At 35.9% G+C, this 22,781-nt stretch overlaps 1 long non-coding RNA gene across 4 annotated transcripts; it reads right to left on the bottom strand.

Annotated features, from left to right (window-relative positions):
- Positions 1–6,240: 6,240 nt before the first annotated feature.
- LOC113319407 lies at positions 6,241–10,546 on the bottom strand. Of its 4 annotated transcripts, XR_003345441.1 has the most exons (9): positions 10,420–10,546; positions 10,265–10,332; positions 9,669–9,763; positions 8,963–9,041; positions 8,414–8,505; positions 7,979–8,279; positions 7,451–7,598; positions 7,298–7,354; positions 6,241–6,591 (listed from the first exon to the last, which is right to left on the bottom strand). It is a non-coding gene; the product is annotated as an uncharacterized LOC113319407 (long non-coding RNA). The 4 variants fall into 4 exon arrangements; XR_003345440.1 differs by having other exon boundaries at positions 8,414–9,041; XR_003345442.1 differs by lacking the exon at positions 8,963–9,041 and having other exon boundaries at positions 7,298–7,368.
- Positions 10,547–22,781: the final 12,235 nt, after the last annotated feature.

Raw genomic sequence — 22,781 nt, 5'->3', positions numbered from 1 at the left:
CTTAGAAAACAAAATAAAATAGATTTTTCCAGACTTTTCATCCGTATTGAGACCCTTGAATTTGTCATTAATTGTATCCACAAGCTCTTCAGAGAAAATATCCTCATTGAGAAGTTCACGAACATGAGATTTCATGATAACAAGGTCAGTAGAAATCTTTTTCAACTTAGTCTTTAACATGTCTAGACCTTTTAGCATTTCAACGAGTTCTAGTTTTGCTTCCTCAAATTGTTTAAGAAAATCATAAACAACATCGGCAGAGATCATATCTTCCCATTTAACATCTTGATGATCATATGCAAAATAGCAATTCTCACCAGAAGGTTTACCGGTATGTAAAGCTTAAGACATAATCGAGTTCCGGAATTAGCAGAACTTTTTCGATATGTGTACTGGTATGGATACCATTTAAACATAATCGAGTTTCGGAGTCCACAGAACTTTTGTGGTATGCGTACTGGTATAGATACCAAACTGGTTCCGTAACCAACAATTCTTTTCTAGTACGCCTACTGGTTTGCGTACCGATCCAGCTTCCCGAGTTCACAGACTTTTAAAGGTGTGCATACTAATATGCGTACCAAAAATATGTTTGTCGGCATATAGATACTCCATTACATATACTGAGTACATGTATTACAGCTTCAGACTTATAAAAGTTTTTCCAGTTTGTAAGACTGATATGTACACTGTCTTGTATCCGAATTTATAGTAGTTCTATATTTCTCTCTAAATCGATTCGAAACATTTCCGAATAAGATCAATGACATATATCATTGTTCCAGGCTATTTTCGAATGATAATCTTGAATCACTATTTAGATTGCGAACAATAAATTTTTCTTAATCAAAATTCATCAAGTATGAATTGTTCATTAAGCTTAGTCATATTTCGAGGACTAATTACAAGATAAACTTGACTCGAAATTCTTGATATTCTTACAATAGTCTAATTAGTTACGCGACATCGTCTCATATATAAGAAGATGAACATAACTTGAGATATAGGTGGTTCAGTCTTCACTTACTTTTTGTCGAAGAAGTTCTCCAAAAGCTTTGGTTGATTTTCGCCTTCAAACGGTAAAACGCAATGATGACTGTCGTGATGTCCTTTTCTTAAATATATCTTTTATCCTAATCCGAGACTTAACTAATTGTAGACTAGGAATCAAGATATAGTGTTGAAAACTAAATTTGACAGCAAGCTTGAGATAACAATACTTGTGAGTTCGACCGAGCAATGCTCTAACACTTATCCATATATCTTTTTTAATGGCAAAACCACCTCTAATTAATTAGCACTAATCCAGTTAAGTAAATGATTAATTATCACTAATCCAATTAAGTAAATATAGTAAAATTAAATTAGTTAAATACATTTGGATTATTGTTTTTTTATAATGAATTTATGAATTTTGTTGGAATTTTGTTGTTATTGAGAGAAACGAAAAATGGATTACTTTGCACAAACACTTATCAAAATGAAATTGCAATGGGTTTTTGTAACACCCACACTTTTCGCATGGTACATGCGCAAAGATGCGTCATTGAATGAGGTAAAGCTTATTCCGGGAAGCAAAATTTACCCATATTGGTTACTTGAGGAAGCGTCAATGATTCTACGACGTCATTATGCTTGCCCCTTGCCAAGATCCAACACTATGATATGTTGCTTACTGTAGGAAGCATCATAATGCTAAATTATCATCATACTTGTTCCTTACTCAAGTATGCAACATTTACCCATGCTGCTTACTAGTTGAAGCATTAATGATGATGTGGCACCATTATGTCGTGACGCCTCGGAAAGAAAGCTTCACTGTCCTTATGTGGCTATATACCTTCCTCGGGGAAGCTTCACAAACAATATTTTTCGCGAAAACCTGTGGTACCTGGTGAGTATCCATCCACTTTAGATTTTTTAGTTGTAAAAATGACGATAAGACATATATAGCGAAGGAGTATTAGTTGAAAGCTGAAAGTTGATGATGCTTATCCGAGGAAGCATTATCATCCGTGTGTCCCTTCCTCGTGAAAGCATCATCGTCTGTGTGTCCCTTCCCCGAGAAAGCATCATAGTGCGACTGCATTTTTATACTATAATGCTTACCCAAGCAAGCATTATTGAACATGTGTAGCTTCCTCAAGGAAGCATTACTGTTAAAAATGGATAAAGCTTTCCCAAGGAAGCATTGTTGTCCCTGGGAGCTTACCCAAGGAATATCAGCTATGCATGGCCTTGTGCATATCTTGTGAAAGACCCTTTGGCCTATACAGATTGCTTGGCCTTGCAACACGAGTTGGAGTTAGTTGCTTGTCATAACAACGATGAACTGCGGTCATTGCTTGATCCATTGGTGGTCCAGCACTTTTTCGCTCATATCATCTAATTGTGAGGTGATTGTGACATAATGGTAACTCGTATCATCTAGCTCGGAAATGTGAGGCAAGAGATTATTGTTGCCATATTTTTTAAGGTAAGTTGTCGTTCATTCCTTGAATGCTCATACTTCTTATCAATTCGTTCGACACAGGCACGCACTAGCCGGCATGCAAGTTAGGGAGAACTTGTATAGCATTTTTATAACAAAGATGAAGTACGACATGATCCTGACTAATGCACGCTGGCATGAGCAGGATCAATACATGCTTTCAGGAATCCCGAAGCGAAGTAAATAAGCTTGCAATGGCCTATGTGCAAGTCCAAGGTATGCCTTCCTAGAAAAGTGCTCGAAAACCCGTGATGCATGCAAAATACATCAACATTAGCCTTTATGACCTTGCACCCTTCGCAGAACAATGATGAGTTGGAAAGGTGTAGAAAATGTGTTTAAGGCATCATACTTGCAGAGCATGTTTGTAGAACTAAAAGAAAGTGCATTTTCTTGCGAGAAATGTCACATAAGGGAGCTATGGCATGCGCGCTTTGGCGCTTTAGGCGTAATTTTCCGGTCTGTCACAGTTTTGTTGGTTTAATTCTTCATATTACAGAAGGAATTCATACTTTTAGAGTTGAATCCATGAAAATTCGTCATGCTCGACTGAATCCAAATATGTAAACAACATTTCATCGTTAGGATGACATTAAAACAAAGTGACGACTTTTAGCAGTGACATCAAATGTCGCCATTTTCTTATATTACAACCATGTCGACTAACTATTTTTAATTATCTTTATGCTCGAGAATGCAAAAAAAATGACGACTATTAATTTTATGGACACAGTCGTCATGTTACATTTTCCAAACCATGAAGACTAAAAATAAAAAGTACTTCCTCTGTCTTTTTTTATTTGTCCTAATTTCTACTGTGGTCTGTCTTTTTTTATCTGTCCGCTCTGTTTATAGACATATTTTTCCCTTAAATTATCAAATATACCCTTTATTTTTTATAGTGAAAATCTTAAATATTATCACCATATATATCTATTCAATATCTTTGTATTTATCGTCATTCCTATTTTACATAAAAACATTTATGGGTATATATAAAATTCCTAATAAAACTTCTACTTATTCTTACATAATTTTAGTTTTGGTAATAATGTAACATTAAATAGGGCTAGTCAAGGGTTAGTCATTACATTTTATAGAATTTCCTAAATATTTTGACAAAGTCAATTAGGACTGTTAATTTAGGACGGAGGGAGTACACAAGAAAACTTATGTTTGGCAGTTTTTAGTCGTCATGGTTGATAATCCAAAACATGGACTGCTAACTATTTTATGGACTAGGTCGTTATGTTATTTTTTCAAGACCATAACGATTAATAATAAATTTGGACACAAGAAAACTTGGATTTTGATAGTTATTATTCGTCATGTTTAACTTTTCAAAACATGACGATTGTTCAAACTACATCACTCGTCGTCAAGGTTTATGGATGAAGACCATGACGACCATGTCAATATTACTTTCAGAAATAAAAATTCGTCACGATACTCATCCTACTAATATGACGATCTAAGATAAATACGAAGAGTCGTCATGGTAGTTGAAGATATATTATGACGACCATATAACTAGAATTTAATAATTTTAATTTTTCTGACTTAGGGGGAAGAAGTAATGGTCGTTAGGATTGAAAAAGAGAGAATAAAATATAATGATTTAGATAAAAATAATAGAGCTAGTTTTAATTAGGATTGGGCAACGGTAGTAACGTAAATTTACACAATCAAGACACCCCTTAGGATACTTTGTAAATTCACTTAAATCTCTATAGCACCAAATTAGTTTAGGTATACTGCAATCTAGCGAGTAAAAGAAAGCTGGTGTATATGCATTTGGGCGAAAGAGCGGTCAAGGAACGTCTGGACGGCATGGATTATGCCTCGAGCCAGCTAATAAACCACAACTAACTGTAAGCAAACTTGTTAGAGCATTGCTCGGTGGAACTCGCAAGCGTTGCTATCTCAAGCTTGTTTGTCAAATTTAGTTGTCAAAACTATATGTCTTGATTTATAGTATACTTATAGCTAAAGTCTCGGACTAGGATAGTTAAGTGTAGTTGAGCTCCAGACTCCACCACGATCATCATATGAAGACGAAGAACTACTTAAGGAACCAGTGGAACTTCATCGACTAAAATATATGTGGAGACTTGAACTTATCTATCACTCAAAATTCTATCTACTCTATCTCCTACTCTTGAGACAAAAGTCGTATAAGTATATAGATTTCAATTATACACATTTGCTATTTCGAGCCGAGTTTAACTCGCATACCTGTTTCTCGAAATATGTGTTGGTAAGGTTTCGCTTTAGCCAAGTTCATCTTTACTCGTGAAGAAAGTCCTGTTGACATTTCAATATCTTGAAAATCGCTTTGATGAAAAATAGTTTGTGAATAACAACTATATAACATCCTCTAAGAATGTTTCAATGATTGAAGTGTAGAGTTGAGATTATGTAACCATCTTTGGATATAAGCATATATATAGTGTGTTCGCACATTAGTGTATAAATCCATGAACCGGGACCAAGTGTATGCATATGTGTGTATACGAAATTGGTGAAGGAGACAGGTTAAGTATGCGTACCATACGCATACTGGCGGAAGATCACGTCCGTGAATATCTGCTGAGTTTGGGAATTGACAAACTCTTAACCAGTCACCTTAAGTATGCGTATCCGTACGCATACTGATGGAAGTTTTCTACCCGAGAATTTGTGCTGAGGTTGGAAACCAAAACCAACTCAAATCTGGTTGCTTAAGTACGCATACTTAAGCTGGTTACTTTATCAAATCGGTCAGTTCACGAACTTAAACATTTAAATTATAAGGAATGCAATCTTTGCAAACCGTGGCTATAATGTTCATGAATCGATTCAAGTGAATCAAACCGATTTTGTTTCAATTGTGTCTTCCAAAAGATCTAAGCAATTGAACAACTATTTAACTAGTTCATTTGAGTCATTTGAATTAGTTGTGGTAAAGAAGAATATGGTTGATATGAAAGTGCTCATATGGCTAACCATTTGGTTAACTGTTGTGAACCAACTAAGTGTACACGTTTAGGTACGATTACTCAAACCTAAATGAAATACATTTCATTTGTGTATAACAAGCTAAGATTCGATCTAACGGTTGAAAGATATTAGCTTAAATCTAATCAGGTTTTCATCTAACGGTGGATATTGAATGCTTTGTTACTAAGCTAATATTGATTGAAACCCTGATTCGAAAACTATATAAAGGAGAACTCTAACAACTGGGAAACCTAATCCCCACACCTCCTGTGTGATACTAGTTGTGTTAGTTAGAGTCGATTCTCCTTTAACCTTAGAGGTCACCATTTTTGGCCGATTAGAAACAGATCTTACTGTTACAAAACAGGGTTGTAACAGGCAGGTTTTGATTCAAAAAGTGCGTGACAAATATTTGTAACAGCCATGTAGCTGTTACGAATTTTGTGTTGTAACAAGCGTTGTAAAAGATCTCAGCTGTTACTACGTGTCATTTTGAAACAGCAGTTACGATTGTTTTGTAACAGGGAAATCATAACAGAGCTCAGTTGTTACTACGTGTCATTTTGAAACAGCTTACAGCTGTTACTATAGGACAGGTTGAAACAGCTTAGAGCTGTTATGAATATTTTAGTATCATCAAAAAAATTACTGGCTGTCAAATACTCCCTCTTTGACCTGGTCAATATTGACCATGGTCAGTACACATTCTGCTGTAAATACGCCGGAATTCAAAATAACCTGCAAATCTTTCATTCCATCCATCCCATAGATTCAATCACACGTTCAACAATAACTTCATTGACAATAACTTTTGTTCTTTCTACATTCGAATTGGTTCGGAACTTAAAAGACAATCCTCAAGTTTTATTCTATTGCATAATTCCTAGGTTTTATTCCTAGGGTATTATGAGATAAGAATCAACCAACAGAAACAGTACTCACATAATCAGTATTTGCCTTCACATTTGAAGCAGAATTGGTAAAGCTGATGGAATCCAATGCCGCAGCAGCTATGCAGTAACTTCAATGCCCATTGCTCTTGCACGAGATATCTCTTCCAAGAACGAAGCATCATCAAACCATCATCACATTCCATCCATCCCACAGATCCTTCATCAAACCTTCAAGTCACGACGAGAAGTACAAATAATCAATGAAACATGTTCAGAAACAGCATGCCATGTCAAATAGTTGATTATTTTGAGTAAGTAATTCAAAATAAAATCAAAAATTCTACTGCCGTCCAGCAAAAACCCTATTCCTAAGACCAGAGTCTAACTGTTGTTCCCTGATGTTCAGTATCATGAAATTGTAAAGTTCAAACTTGCAGGAAACATATATTGAATACGCCATACAATAAAATGTATTGATTACCTAAAAAAAATTGTAACTAACATTCTCTTGTCCACGGTCATACAATCTGACATTAGTTTGCTAAGGATAGCACATCGATAACATGAGCTAATTGTATGCGGACAACCACAGGAGTTTCAAACATTTCTAATTAACAAGAATTAGAAATAAGGATGAGCTATTTGTACATCTTGCATGTCTGAAATAAAGATGTATTCAGTACTGACCCAATAACTAACATTCTCTTGTCCACGGTCATACAATCTGACATTAGTTTGCTAAGGATAGCACATCGATAACATGAGCTAATTGTATGCGGACAACCACAGGAGTTTCAAACATTTCTAATTAACAAGAATTAGAAATAAGGATGAGCTATTTGTACATCTTGCATGTCTGAAATAAAGATGTATTCAGTACTGACCCAATACTATCTAATAACTAAATAAATCCATCATAGTTTCATAACTTCACCTTGTTAAGCATTTTTAGAAGTCACTCTACTGTCCACTTCAATCCATGGGTTCTCCCCTGCATATGCACATCTAAGAAATGTCATAAACCAATAATTGACTTTCGACTTGTAAACAAAAAAAGGACATAACAAAAGGTAGTAAGAGTTTTTACCTCTTAATACATTCACAACACCCAATTCTCTCAAGTCAGAGTTCTTTTGGGCAAGTGTTGGCACTTTCACAGAATTTATCCTTAGGCAAATGGGTCGTGGCTTTTCATATGCTTTAATAAGCTCTAGAAGTCCAACTACTGGGAACATCTGCAGACAGATAAACAGACTTCATGATGTAAAAAAATAGTGGTAACTGTCAAAAGCTGAAAACCATAGAGCAATGAAAAAGGAAATGAGAGGTTTTTACAAACAAAAATGACTGTGTTAAACTGCTAGGTCTGGGTATATTATCCTAGCTCTTCTGATGAAGGATAGTATATACTAATAAAAAAACTGTAAACCATAATCAATTTTCAAACGCCGTTCGTGTGTGGGAAAATGTCACCAGACTCCTAATGACATCGACATTTTCATAGACATAGTGACGATGACACTCTGTATCTTTATCATGTAAATAGAATTAGAAGAACTAACAAACAGGGTGGGTAAGGTAATAAGTAACAGAAAACTTATGTACAGAATATTACCCCAAGAAAGAAGAGGAAACTCATGCTCTTGCTTAGGAACAGTCATAACGTATGAGGCAACCTGAATAAAAAAAATGTGATGACTAGTAAGGTTTAACCAGAGCCACATAAAGGGATGTGGGGAACAATAGCACTAAATGGGGTATATATTGATAAGATGACAAAGAGACATGCCAGAATAGCTGCAGCAAGAAAATGGGGATAATTATACAGAACTGACGTCTCTTCTGTTTCATATAGAAGATCCATTATGTTCATATATGCTTCGAGTTTTACAAGATCTCCTACCCGTGCCAGTCCCCTGAATTAGCCGACACGAATGATAAAAAAAAAGTGAATCAATCACCAGTGTAATATGTTGTTTTCCAGCTGTAGCACCAATGAAACATTAAATGGAAATAAATCTAAGTGATAAACTCAGTATTGCAGCCATACCTTCGCTGGTAATGTGTAACAGACGTGAATCAATTCGTACAACATCTCTGCTGATTCAACCAATTCATTCTGCTCCTCGGTGAACATTTCGCCTACATAAAACCATAACACAAATCAAGAATAACTGATGGAAAAGTTTTATCAGTCATTTGGTTTCGTTCAATACGTATTCATATATTCTACACGCTATGCAACTTTCGGCTTTCGCTACAGCACAAGGGTGGAAGTGAATTCAAAAATCCTAAGGGTTTGACACACAACAGTGGAAGCCAAGACATAAAATGATAATTTTAATCAGTCTAACAAACTCTCATGTTTGGACTGCATAACGTCGTCAATTACCACAGAACGAACTATTGGATAATATCCTAATCATGTGAGTGTGTAAGGTCTGAAGGACCCACCCTATGTTAGGTAGATACAGGGGTCCATATAGCATTCTAGTATTCTAAGTTGCCATGTAAATGCAACTTAATCATGGAAAAACAGATTTTGACAAGCAAAACCAATGGGATGGATTTTCCTTGAAAAAAGTTTGAAGTAACATACCTTGCTCTATCTAATTCCCAGATTGATAAGTTCATCTAATTCCTAGGGTTTGGCTTTGTCAGGTTCATCTTTGGTGTTTCTGTACCAAAGTTAAAGAGTTAGGGTTTAAGTTTGTTTTTTTCCTCAAGGACTACAGATACAAAAGATACAAAACATGATTCAGAAGCTTATCTATACAAAACCATAGATTAAACAAAACACAACGAAAGGCCTAAGTTCATCTAGATACTGGAATATCGCAGTAGACTAGTGCCTATTGATCAATCGGATACAATGATAATTATCCTAGCCTTGGCCCACTAATGAAAGAGGTCATCTCTGAAGTAAGAAAATGCGCAGAACTATGGGTTATAAACATCAAATATGGTTTCTTCGCCCACTAGGAAAATACTGAAACACACATAACAATTTACTTAGAATCATGGAGATTCACTTAGAATCAACTGCACCACAAATTTGTTCAACTCAAAATCATTTGCAGTTAACATAACAAGATCTAACCAAGTTTTGTTAGTTTGCCAAGAACTAAGAATCTCATTACCAACAAGTAAAGCTGTTATTTTAGTCTTAGGATATAAAAAAACACAGAACGGACTTCATAAAACACCATATAGGCAAACACAAAGATCAACAGGTATATAGAACCTCATAAAGTAACGGCAACTTCATTCCCTACTCAAAATCAAAAGAGAACAGAAAGTAGGACCTTGTCAGCCAGCCACTGGAGTGGAGCTTCCTTGCCCTGTGCTTTGTCCACCAGTCAAATAATTTCACCAATGACAGTCTCACCTCCTCCTGATACTTCATCCGACGACATAAATAACTGATCAGAAATTTGATTGACATCATGCCATTATATATAAGTAGAAGAAAAAACAAAAAAATCATAACTAAATAGAAGAACAAGCACATATATCGAATCAATCACCTGTATGTTACTCATCAAAGAATAATAAACCATTAAACTACTTACATCATTTGCTACATGTTACTAAGAAATCATTAATCCATTACACCCTAAAATCAATTATAAAAGATGATGATTGAAACCTACTGACTCAAAAAGAAAAATGAAACCCTATAAAAGATACCAAAAATCATCAGACGAACGAAACCCTAATCGAAAATCACATATAAATCGAAACCCTAATCGAAAATCTCAGACAAAATTGAAACCCTAAACGAAAATCTCATATAAAATCGAAAATCTAATTAACACATCAACACCTTAATGAAACCCTAATCGAAAAGAACAGATCGAAACCTAAATCGAAACACAAATTGAAAGCTTTAAACACTTACATCTTCAGATTGAAACCCTCAAACTGAAACCCAAACTTCACTTGCAGCCTGAAACCCTAAATTCTCTTCTGCAGAGATAAAGAAAGTGGAAAAGATGAGCAAAAAACAGATTCAAACACATATCTAAACACAAATCGAACACACAAATCACTTACATCTTCAGCTTCAGCTTCAGATCGAAACCCTCAAACCCTCAAACTGAAACCCAAACTTCACTTCGCTTCTGCAGAGACGAAGAAAGTGGAAAGAGAGAAGTGGTTCGAATGAAAAGAGATGAAGTGGTTCGAGTCATGTGTCTATGACCAAGTGACCATCTCAACTGATAAACTCATGTGCAACTGTGACCAAGGGATGAAATATCCCCAGTTTTACATTGTTTGGGTGGAAAAATTATGAAGCTGTGACCACCCCACTCAGACGGATGGCACGCGTGGACCATATCCAGTTACAAAATTGTAACTGCTGAAGGACAGTTATGAAATCTGACAAGATTTGTAACAGCTTCAGTCAGTTACAACCAGTTTGTAACAGCAGTCTCCTATTACGAATTCGTAACTGCCAGTAGGCTGTTACAATTCCGAGTTACTAATCCAAGAAAATGGTGTAGTGGCTTCTCGAGACCCTGTAGGTTAACGGCTGAAAGACTTCATTGGGATTGTGAAGCCAGACCATACTGCTTTTCTTTTAGTTGTGTGATCTGATCTTGTTGTATCTATCGTACGAGTACAATCCTAAGATTGACTTGAGATTGATATATCCGATAGGCAAGATAGAAAATAAGTCACAAATATCTTCATCTCATCGTTTGTGATTCCGCAATATCTTGTTTCGCTAGTCGATTAAGATTATTGCGAGGTGATTGATAATTCTAGGTTGTTCTTCGGGAATATAAGTCAGGGTTATCGATTCGTTCATGTTCACCTTGATTTATCAAAAGACGGAACAAAACTCGTACGTATTTCTGTGGGAGACAGATTTATCTATTATCGTAGACTTTTCTATGTGATACAGATTTGTTTATTAAAGTCTTCGACTTTGGGTCGTAGCAACTCTTAGTTGTGGGTGAGATCAGCTAAGGGAATCAATTGCGTAGTATCCTGCTGGGATCAGAGATGTAAGAAGCGCAATTGTACCTTGGATCAGTGTGAGATTGATTGGGGTTCAACTACAGTCCAGACCGAAGTTAGTTTGTAGTAGGCTAGTGTCTGTAGCGGCTTAATACATTGTGTGTTCAATCTGGACTAGTCCCGGGGTTTTTCTGCATTTGCGGTTTCATCGTTAACAAAACTTTTGGTGTCTGTGTTATTTCTTTTCCGCATTATATTTTGTTATATAATAAAAATATCACAAGTTGTGCGTTGTATCGATCAATTGTGAAATCCAACGTTTGGTTGTTGATTGAAATTGATTGATCCTTGGATATTGGTCTTTGGTACCATCCAAGTCATTTCTCTTGTATTCAATTAGACTCGCAGATTTCTGTTTGCTTGAGTAAGGATTGAATTGAGAAATTGAGATACTAACTCTTTGATATATCTTTCTTAAGATTGAGTCTAACTGTCTAGTTGATTCTCTTGAAAGTATATTGGAGTTAGACCATACAGATTGCTAATCGAAATATTGGGTGAGGTTGTTAGACCCCCGCTTTTTCAATTGGTATCAGAGCAGGTAAACACGTTTAAGACCTCAAAAGTTTATGTTTGTAAGCGATCTGACTTTATGGACGGCAATACTATCTCTGATAAACGCGTCACCAGAAATAAAAATTTTGTTTCTAATATATCTATCAAAGAGAAAGATCCTTTAATCTCAGATATAGATGAACCCGGTGTTCAAATGAAACAGACAAACACTGAGATGTGTGATCCTGATGAGTCTGAATCTGTTGTTCAAGAGGAAACAACTAAAGAGAGTAAACTGGTTCTAAATCTTGTTAGAATCCAAGCTGATAGATTCAAACTATTGAAAAACCATGTCAATGTTCTTCTCGGTGTAGTAAGAGACTGTGGCTCCAGTGAAAAAGCTTCTTATAAGGAAAACTCTGAAGTTCGATCAACTCGTATCTTACTTGACGCAAACCTTAAAAAGGATGCTTTGGAAACTAAACATCTCTTGAGTAAACTCTCCATTCAAGGATGTTCAGAAAAGTCTGCTACACCATCTACTTTTGTCCCAACTGAAAGAGCTCCAGCTTCAGCAGTAATTTCAGAATCTCTTCCGACTCGTAATGATGTGCAGGGCATTTACACATCATATGGAAGAAAGAAATATCCAAACGATAAAGTTAGGTCTGCATCCTCTAATCACTCTCGTGATCAAAAAGTGTGTCTCTTTTGTGATTCAAAAGAGCATGTAGTGCAAAAGAGAAACTCCAGGTTGAAAAACAAGTATGTTGTTCGACTTCAACACACCTTAGATCTAATTCTCAAAGGTGTAACTGAGATTCGTATGTCTAAACCAATTGATTTCAGTACACACCCTGTGTTCCCCACCGGGAAAGTCAGTTCAACGAGTTCCTCAAATGCTCAGAAACATAATAGACCTCTTAAAAAATATCGCCCAAGAAGAGTTCGAGGATTCTCTTCTTTCAAAAAGGGAGATAATGTTGTTCATGATGTGGAAAAGTATCAAATGAAGGAAGCAAAAATGAAAAGATGGATGACAATCTGAAATTGATAATTGAAGGATATAAAGAGATCATCAACAGGCTGTCAACTCCCTATAGGCAATACTCTTCAGGTAAGAATCCTTGTTATGCGTCGTATTATGATGTTAGTAAATTTTATGATAACTTTTCGCATCATAATGGTTTTCCTCCAAAGTACAGAAGAAAGAGTTTTAACCAAAAACAATGTTCATTTGATGAGCTCAAGGCTCATACTTGTGTTATTTGATCACAAGGTTGATACCTCACTCACAAAAATCCTGGTTGAGAGAGATATGTTCAGGTATACTTGTTGGCAAAAATGTCTTCTGATTCTCAAGCTATTTTCTTATCGTCTTTAGCACGAGTATTGTTACAGACATGTTTGCTTAAGTATTTGTATTTTTCTTCTTTGTCAAAACTTTTTGTTTATAATTTCTTCCGGAAACTTTGGTTTGACAAATTGCTACTATTGTGCTCTAAATTGCTCCTCTTTGGGTACACAAAATTTATTGAGCCAAATTCACATGTGAATGTTTTTCACGTAGCGAAAAATTCTGTCAAGACGTAAGCATACGACTCTTGTGTGTTCTTGTTCTGTTTTTGGGTCTAGTTGTGGTCGTGCAGAATGCCTGTGTATCTATCACGAATCAATTTTGGAAACCCTAAAATATCTTCCCTAATAAACCGTTAAATACCAAACCTATTGAGTCATGTAAGTCATGTACGCATACTCTAGGTTATTTTGTGGACTGTCGAGAATGTCTTCTTCTTCATCTCGCTATGGTGATTTTGCAAGAGGATTTCTTGAGAAAGGTATTGGTTTCGAATCAAAAGGGAGGAAGAAAAGAACCCTTGTAGAAGATGTTTCTCCTAATGCCTCATGCTACTATGCCTACTCTCATCAGGATGTTGAGAATGAGGATATGGTTTCTGCTGAAGTAGTTCATGACTTTCTTAAATACTTTGAGGAAGCAAAACTGCGACTTGTTGATACTATGAAGGATCTTGATGTGTTAAGAACTGTGTTGAAAAAGGTTACTTCTGACCTTGGTCTCATAAAGACATGTTAAAGATCTTCTCAATGAGGATATCTTTTCTGAAGAAGCATTAGATGTTGTCAATCACAAGCTCAAAGACCCCAAGGCTCATGAGGATTCTGAAACGTCTATTTGATTTCAGTTCGGGTTCGTTTTTGATGGTTTAATAGTCGGTTCCTGTTCTTTAGCTTGTTGATTTCATTGTGCCTAGGAAATCTTCTTATAAGAATTTTATTCTCGTGTTTTTAAGAAGAATAACTAGAGTTTGGAATAGCCATTATTGTGATTACGCGTAGCTATGTCCAACATTTTTCATCTTCAATGTTTTTAGATTTATTTGTTTAAATTCTAAAATTTGTTTGGAAATTTTTGCAGTATTAATCTTTATGGTTTTATATATTGCAATTTGCCATGGGATATGTGTTTGCGTCCGTGAACTTTGATTGTCCCATACTTGGTCAAAAGTTATCTCTTTCATATGTCGATATGCATGTATTGATAAAAGATCGATGAACTTTTGACAAACAAATTTTGAACCTATTGTGTCATTATGCTAATAATTGATGGAGGATAGGATGAATTTTTGTTTCCAGGGATTATGTCTATTGTATGTCATTATGCAAATAGTGATGGAAAATAGAATGAATCCTTGTCTATTCCGCAGTATTGATCTTCCCTGATCCATATTTTATGTAAATACTGTGTGGCTCCGTAAGTTCACTTATGTGAGCATTTCCAACTAGATTAATCATGAATTCTTTTGTGGTTAATTTGGATGAGTATTCCGATTAACTTAATCATAGGTTCTCTTGTGGTTAGTTTAGTTGAGAATTTTGGATACAAAATCATTTCCTTTGTGATTTTTGGTGTCCAAAGAAGTCCTTATTTTCTCGTAAAAAGTAAGGTCTCTCTTGTTGTTCTTTCGGGAATGACATTTTATGGGGGGGAGTTCTTTTTGAACTTGCTATTAACTTCCATATCTTTGTGGGGAGTGCGGATGTGGAATATTATAGAGGTTATCTTGTATCTTTATAAACTCCTTGATGAATGCATTTAGCTTCGGCTTTATGATTGCATCTAAACAAGTTGATATATGCTTTTCTTTGGTCTTAAAACATCTCCATGGAAATTTCATTAGTTTCCCACTAGTTTTCGTACCTTTGCCAATTTTATTGACAAAAAGGGGGAGAATTAATGTGTAGTTCACACTACAAATACATATGGTTTGCGGATCATTATGTAAGGGGGAGTGGTTTTCATGTTGAGATGAAAGTATTGACTAAGGGGGAGTGATACATATCACCATAGTATTGTTGTCAAAGTTGTGATACAATTGAACTTTGATATAGTGTAATAATACTATGACACTGTGTAACAATGATTGAGAGCTTGTGTTTTCTCATTGTTGTGGCTACGGATTTTCAACAACGATGATGCTGAACTTACAACCTGGAATCATTGGAGTACTTGGAAGTGACGAAGATTTCGAGTAATATTGAAGAACCAAGGAGATCATGCATGTGGAAGAGAAGCTGCAGAGTTTATTTATTTTGTAATCCATATATATTGACAGTTTTGTCACTAAAATTGACAAAGGGGGAGATTGTTAGAGCATTGCTCGGTCGAACTCGCAAGCGTTGCTATCTCAAGCTTGTTTGTCAAATTTAGTTGTCAAAACTATATATCTTGATTTCTAGTTTACTTATAGCTAAAGACTCTGACTAGGATAGTTAAGTGTAGTTGAGCTCCAGACTCTACCGCGATCATCATATGAAGACGAAGAACTACTCAAGGAACCAGTGGAACTTCATCGACTAAAAGGTATGTGGAGACTTGAACTTATCTATCACTCAAAAGTCTATCTACTTGATAGACACATTTTTGTGTCTGAATTGTCCTCTGTGTCTCTATTGTTAGTGCTTGATTTTGTACTTATTATGGTGTTTTTTATGTTTGTGTAGGTGTTTTTGGAGAAATACACTTGTGTGGAAAAAGTTGCTCAAAAAGTGCTATTTGGACCCCGGGAGGACAGCTGCTAAATGGACCTCAATTTCAGTTAAGGGGCACTCAATTACTAAGGGGCACCACCGTTACTATCAGCACCCCAGAACATGCTAGGGTCACCCCCTTCTTCTCGGTTTAAAGAAAGAAATATGGCGGGAAAGTAGTATCCTCACCTGCATACTTCCCTGAATGATTTTTGAACGAGATTTTTGCGAGTTTTTGACTAGATATGATTTGGTATTACCCTGTTACATCAAAACAGGGTAGGTAGTCGGTTTTAAATTGGAAAGAAAGAAGTTTTCCACGTATCTTCTATAAAACATGACATCGAGACATCCACGGGATTTTTATGAGTTGGCGTGTGCAGTTAGGGTGTTTGACTCTCTCTAAACATGTTTACATGTTCTTAGCTGCCAGAGGACGCGTGATGGAGATAAAATGGGAAACTATATGAGCTGCAAATTCGTGAAGATATTCCCCGGATATTTTTTTTAATGGAGAGAAGATTTGGGAATTAAGGGGAAGATATTTGGTTCTGGCGTATATAAATGAGGAGTTGAGAAGTCAGCAAGGGGGAGGATAGTTTGGGAGAATTACAGAGCACCTGAGAGTCGAGAAGATCAAATTGCAGAAACTCCATTTCTGCTGCTGCAAAGCTGAAGAACACGAAGAACAAACTTACCAGGACAGTCGTTTTCCAACAGTGACAACGACACTTAGCCGTGGGTCGTATAGCTACAGTGACATCGACAGTTCTCATTTATCGTTTTCTGTAACAGCTGGTTTGTAACAGAAATAAGTGTTACAAACCTGATTTTTAATATTCTCTCCATTCCATCATTTGTACACCACCTTTGAGAAATAATAATGATTTTTGAGCGTGTTTCCAACATGATGAGTGGCTAATTCTCTCACAACCAAGGCAATGAGGAAGCTATTTACGCATGAATAATTGGTAATTATTTATTTTCTCTAATTTATAATTTATAATTCACTCAATCACTGCTTTTGCAGAGTTTTTAATTGTTTACAAAATTTTCTTCATTAGTTGTGATTCAATTAGATAGGTTATGCTTTGTTTAGATAATCTATGCTTAGGACAAAAGTCGTATAAGTATATAGATTTCAATTATACACATTTGTTATTTCGAGCCGAGTTTAACTCGCCTATCTATTTCTCGAAATATGTGTTGGTAAGCTTTCTCTTTAGCCAAGTTCTTTACCCGTGACGAAAGTCCTGTTGACATTTCAATATCTTGAAAATCGCTTTAATGAAAAATAGTTTGTGAATAACAACTATATAACATCCTCTAAGAATGTTTCAATGATTGAAGTGTAGAGTTGAGATTATGTAACCATCTTTGGATATAAGCATATATAGTGTATTCGCACATTAGTGTATAAATCCATGAACCGGGAACCAATTTGTATGCATATGTGTGTATACGAAATTGGTGAAGGAGACAGGTTAAGTATGCGTACCCGTACGCGTACTGGCGGAAGTTCACGTCCGTGAATATCTGCTGAGTTTGGGAATTAACAAATTCTTAACCGGTCACCTTAAGTGTGCGTACCCATATGCATACTGACGGAAGTTTTCTACCCGAGAATTTCTGCTGAGGTTGGAAACCAAATCCAACTCAAATCCGGTTGCTTAGGTACATACTCGTACGCATACTTAAGCTGGTTACTTTATCAAATCGGTCAGTTCATGAACTTAAAAATTTAAATTATAAGGAATGCAATCTTTGCAAACCATGGCTATAATGTTCATGAATCGATTCAAGTGAATCAAACCGATTTTGTTTCAATTATGTCTTCCAAAAGATCTAAGCAATTGAAAAACTCTTTAACTAGTTCATTTGAGTCATTTGAACTAGTTGTGGTAAAGAAGAATTTGGTTGATATGAAAGTGCTCATATGGCTAACCATTTGGTTAACTGTTGTGAGCCAACTAAGTGTACACGTTTAAGTACGGTTACTCAAACCTAAATGAAATACATTTCATTTTTGTATAACAATCTAAGATTCGATCTAATGGTTGAAAGATAGTAGCTTGAATCTAATCAGGTTTTCATCTAACGGTGGATATTGAATGCTTTGTTACTAAGCTAACATTGATTGCAAACCCTGATTTGAAAACTATATAAAGGAGAACTCTAGCAACTGGGAAACCTAATACCCATACCTCCTGTGTGATACTAGTTGTGTTACCTAGAGTAGATTCTCCTTTAACCTTAGGTTTCTTCTCGAGACCCTGTAGGTTAACGATTAAAAGACTTCATTGGGATTGTGAAGCCAGACCGGACTACTTCTCTATAGTTGTGTGATCTGATCTTGTTGTATCTATCTTACGAGTACAATCGTAAGATTGACTTGAGATTGATATCTTTGATAGGCAAGATAAAAAAGAAGTCACAAACATCTTCATCTTATCGTTTGTGATTCTGCAATATCTTGTTTCACTAATCGATTAAGATTATTGTGAGGTGATTGATAATTCTAGGTTGTTCTTCGGGAATATAAGTCTGGGTTATCGTTTGGTTCCTGTTCACCTTGATTTATCAAAAGACGGAACAAAACTCGTACGTATTTCTGTGGGAGACAGATTTATCTATTACTATAGACTTTTTTGTGTGATACAGATTTGTTTATTAAAGTCTTCGACTTTGGGTCGTAGCAACTCTTAGTTGTGGGTGAGATCAACTAAGGGAATCAAGTGTGTAGTATCCTGTTGGGATCAGAGACGTAAGGAGCGCAACTGTACCTTGGATCAATGTGAGATTGATTGGGGTTCAACTACAGTCCAGACCGAAGTTAGTTTGTAGTAAGCTAGTGTCTGTAGCGGCTTAATACAGTGTGTGTTCAATCTGGACTAGATCCCTGGGTTTTTCTGCATTTGCGGTTTCCTCATTAATAAAACTTCTGGTGTCTGTGTTATTTCTTTTCCGCATTATATTTTGTTATATAATAGAAATATCAAAGGTTGTGCGTTGTATTTATCAATTGTGAAATCCAACCTTTGGTTGTTGATTGAAATTGATTGATCCTTGGATATTGTTCTTTGGTACCATCCAAGTTATTTCTCTTGTATTCAATTAGACTCGCAGATTTCTGTTTGCTTGAGTAAGGATTGAATCGAGAAATTGATATACTAACTCTTTGATATATCTTTCTTAAGATTGAGTCTAATTGTCTAGTTGATTCTCTTGAAAGTATATTGGAGTTAGTCCATACAGATTGCTAGTTGAAATGTTGGGTGAGGTTGTTAGACCCCCGCTTTTTCAAAACTGCATTCATAACTAAATATACTTCAGGCTCGGCCTAGCTAACCCTAACTTTTCCTAACATGGGTTTATCAACTATAAATAGATGGAAGCTTATTGGTCATAATTTTCTTTCTTATGAAAAAGTTTGATCAAACCAATGAAATCTAAAATTCTCTATGCTCTTTAAAGAATGTCCGACTTCTCAACTGCTAGTCAATCTTCTCAGGTAACTCTCTGTACATACATCTCTACGATGTAAATTGTTTATCAATTTATTGTGGTTAGACCGGGAAATTAATCCCTACATAAAGTTAAAAAACATTTAGTTTGTAAAAAATTGATTCAGATTATGCTTAAATATGTCTATTGCAAAAATCATAGACAACCCAGATGCATGCGAAGGTACCAAAGGATCTTGTTGAAATATTCAACAACTAGTTAGTGGAAAGAAACATGTTCCAATCGAAATGTTTAATATCTCTCTCTTGAAGGGCAGTTTTAGAATTGTTTTATAGTTTAACAAATTCGCCAATGTTAAACTACTAGACATTGGTGAATCAGGGTCTCCATAACACAAAGTTGTTTTCACAGATTTCAAGGGTGCATCGAGAAAAGTAAACGACACCACATTCTATCTAAGCAAGCACATCACTACCTTTTAATTTTTTATGTGAAGTAAGACATATATATATATGTTTGACAGAATTATTACTTGCAGATGCTATTGGAAGATTAAAATCTGTTTCAACTTTCAAGTATTACTATGGTGACACTCGATGGTCAAAAAAGCTCTAGCAAATGGTGGGAATCACTGGAACGTTTGTATGCAAGTTTCGAGGTTGGTGGTTTGTTTCCAATCAACCATGGCATGTGCTAATATTACATTTATTGATTCACCTAACCGATAATTATACCTTGGAATGGGTACAATATGATTAGTTATGGCCACTACATCTAGAGTGTTGATCAATATGAATATACCAGAAGTCGGTGAGTTCAAAAAAAATATGCAGAATAAAAGATTGACTATATAACTTTTATTGTACTAAAAATAGGAAATTAATTTATGCTTGCTTAAATCAGGAGGAAATGAAATCACACATTAATTTAGGGATCAGTTTGATTTCTTTATGAAACTAATTTTATCGGATTAAGAGTTTTTAGTAAAATAGAGACCTAGGATTCCTGATGGTTGTATTACAGATGATGAATAAGAGTTAAATGGTGGTTTTGTGCAAGTTGAGGTAGTGAATATGTAGGAATGTATACAATCAGTGGTGCATGCAGTGTATGCATGACGTCAAAGAGACTATAGTGGTGGTGTTATGAGTTGGGTGGGAGTAGAATTTGTTATGATTGCAAGTGTAAGTGAAATGAGATGGAGATGGTGATGAAACTGAACTTATTTCAGAAGTATGAGGTGAAGCGGTGATGAGATGTTATGTTATTGGTTGGAGCTGCAATAGCAGGTAGTAATGGTGGTAATGAATGTTGCTCTGGGTTGGAATTGGAAATGGTGATTAAATTGAAAGAAGTTGGAATGCTAATTGTTGCAGGATAATGAAAAGATAGCTAGGATGTGTGGTGTATTGCAAATGGACCTAGAAATGCACCTTAGTCATGATGGTAATGCATCATTTTGATTTAAGCATGTCTTGTGTTGCACCATTCTGGTGCAACATTATTTATGATGCGGTACAACATTATTTATGATGCGCCCATTATAGCCAATGGCATGTGCATTGGCTCAGGCCAGAGTCCATTCAGCCCCGTCAGACAACTAACTGATGTAACTCGCTTGACTTAGCCATCTGATTGAGTTGGCACATTGACCCATCGATCATACTTTGACCTTGACTCATTTGACCGGAAATTGACCAGACTCTGACACGTTGACTAGTTTGACAAATACTTGGCCTTTGACTAGGCTCTGAACCTGGACGTTGACCGTTAGTTCGGCTGCTAATTGACTGTTAATTTTGGGTGATATTTCCGGTCACCTGAGACAATTTCCATCCACCTTTCCGACCATTCTTCCCACTTATCCAATAATCAATTTGGACATGAAACTATCAATCCTAATTTAATAAAAAAGAGATAGTGGAATGCTAGAAAGAACACGGAGATAAAACAAGGGATATCAACTAAAAGCGTGACCAAAAGACCAAAAGCCTATATTCAAGATTGTGTTCAAGGGATTGCTTGAATGCAATCTGGAATCAATTCTGTAGCGCCAAATGGTTACTACTAATCATCAGATCTAATTAAAATTTAACGACTCCAATCTACTAGGCCAAACCATTTGGCGCTTCCGTGATTTAACCTTGAATCAAGATGGCGTGGCACTGCTGAATGTTAAATTTGGAGGATGACAAGAGAAATCCTTAGTAATGGATATGCGTTAACGAGATTGCACCAGTGGACCGAAAAGCTCATTTTTCTCGGAACACTCATCAGAGTTATGTCCATGACTAAACTCTCATTTCTACATAGTATTTTTTTATACTCCCTTCGATTTAAAAAAATAAGTTGCTTAATTTTTGTTGAAATTTCGTAGACATATGTCGAAGGCTCTTTATTCTTGCTTCCTTGGAAATTCGATCCGCTGCTGAATTGTATTTTCTATTTGTAAACTTTACCTGAGCTTGAGGAAGATCTTTTAAAATTGTCCCGACTTCTTGAACGGTGTTTACGGCTGTCCATGAGAGATTTGTGTTGTCCTTGTTGATGTTGTCTGCCAAGACTTTACAATCAGTTACTATTGAAACGCTAGACAAGACGTTGTCTCTTAGCCATATGACCGCTTTTTGTAAAGATTTCGCTTCCGCATGAAGAGCCGAAGTAGTTGTCTCCGAACCTGCTGAAATGTGCATAAATGTCTTGTGATCAACTGAATAAACGATGTGAGCGTATCCCATTGAAAGGTCTTCTTCCTTGAAAGAAGCATCAATAAATATTATCCAGTCTGTGTTTATATCTGACCATTTGGTATTGATCATCATTAACTGATTGTTATCCAGTCCCTTTGTTTTATTCTTTGTGGGATGGATTTTAAAAATATGTTGGTCTGATCAATTATTTGCATTGGGTTTGGGGTTATCTTTTCAAAAACCACCGAGCATCTGTATTTCCATGTGAACCATAAAATGGTCGAGATTTTTCCTACCAAATTATCCAAATCTGGGTTTAAAAGCCACCCTTTAACCCATGATGTAATCAGATCCGTATTAGCTGAAGGAGTTAAATTTCCTAGCAAAAATCTGAACCAAATAGCTATGGCGAAAGGGCAAGATCCTGATAGGCGATTCTCGGTTTTCTGAACTTGAGAATTGCATAGTTGGAAGTTTGGGTCAATTTCCGGGTTATGTTCCCCTAGTCTCGAAGATGTAGGCAAAGATTTTTCAGCTAGCTTCCACACAGAAAGTTTAATTCTTGGAATTGCTTGAATTTTCCATATACTTTTCCAAGGGAAATCTACTAATTATCATCTTTTTGAGCTTGATTTGCTAAGAAATTATAAATGTTTCTTGCCGAGAAGAGTCCTGAATGATGGTGTAACC

This window comes from Papaver somniferum, chromosome 10 (genome assembly GCF_003573695.1).
Source record: "Papaver somniferum cultivar HN1 chromosome 10, ASM357369v1, whole genome shotgun sequence".
In the NCBI taxonomy this organism is placed as follows: Eukaryota; Viridiplantae; Streptophyta; class Magnoliopsida; order Ranunculales; family Papaveraceae; genus Papaver; species Papaver somniferum.
This window is presented reverse-complemented; position numbering and strand designations above follow the sequence as displayed.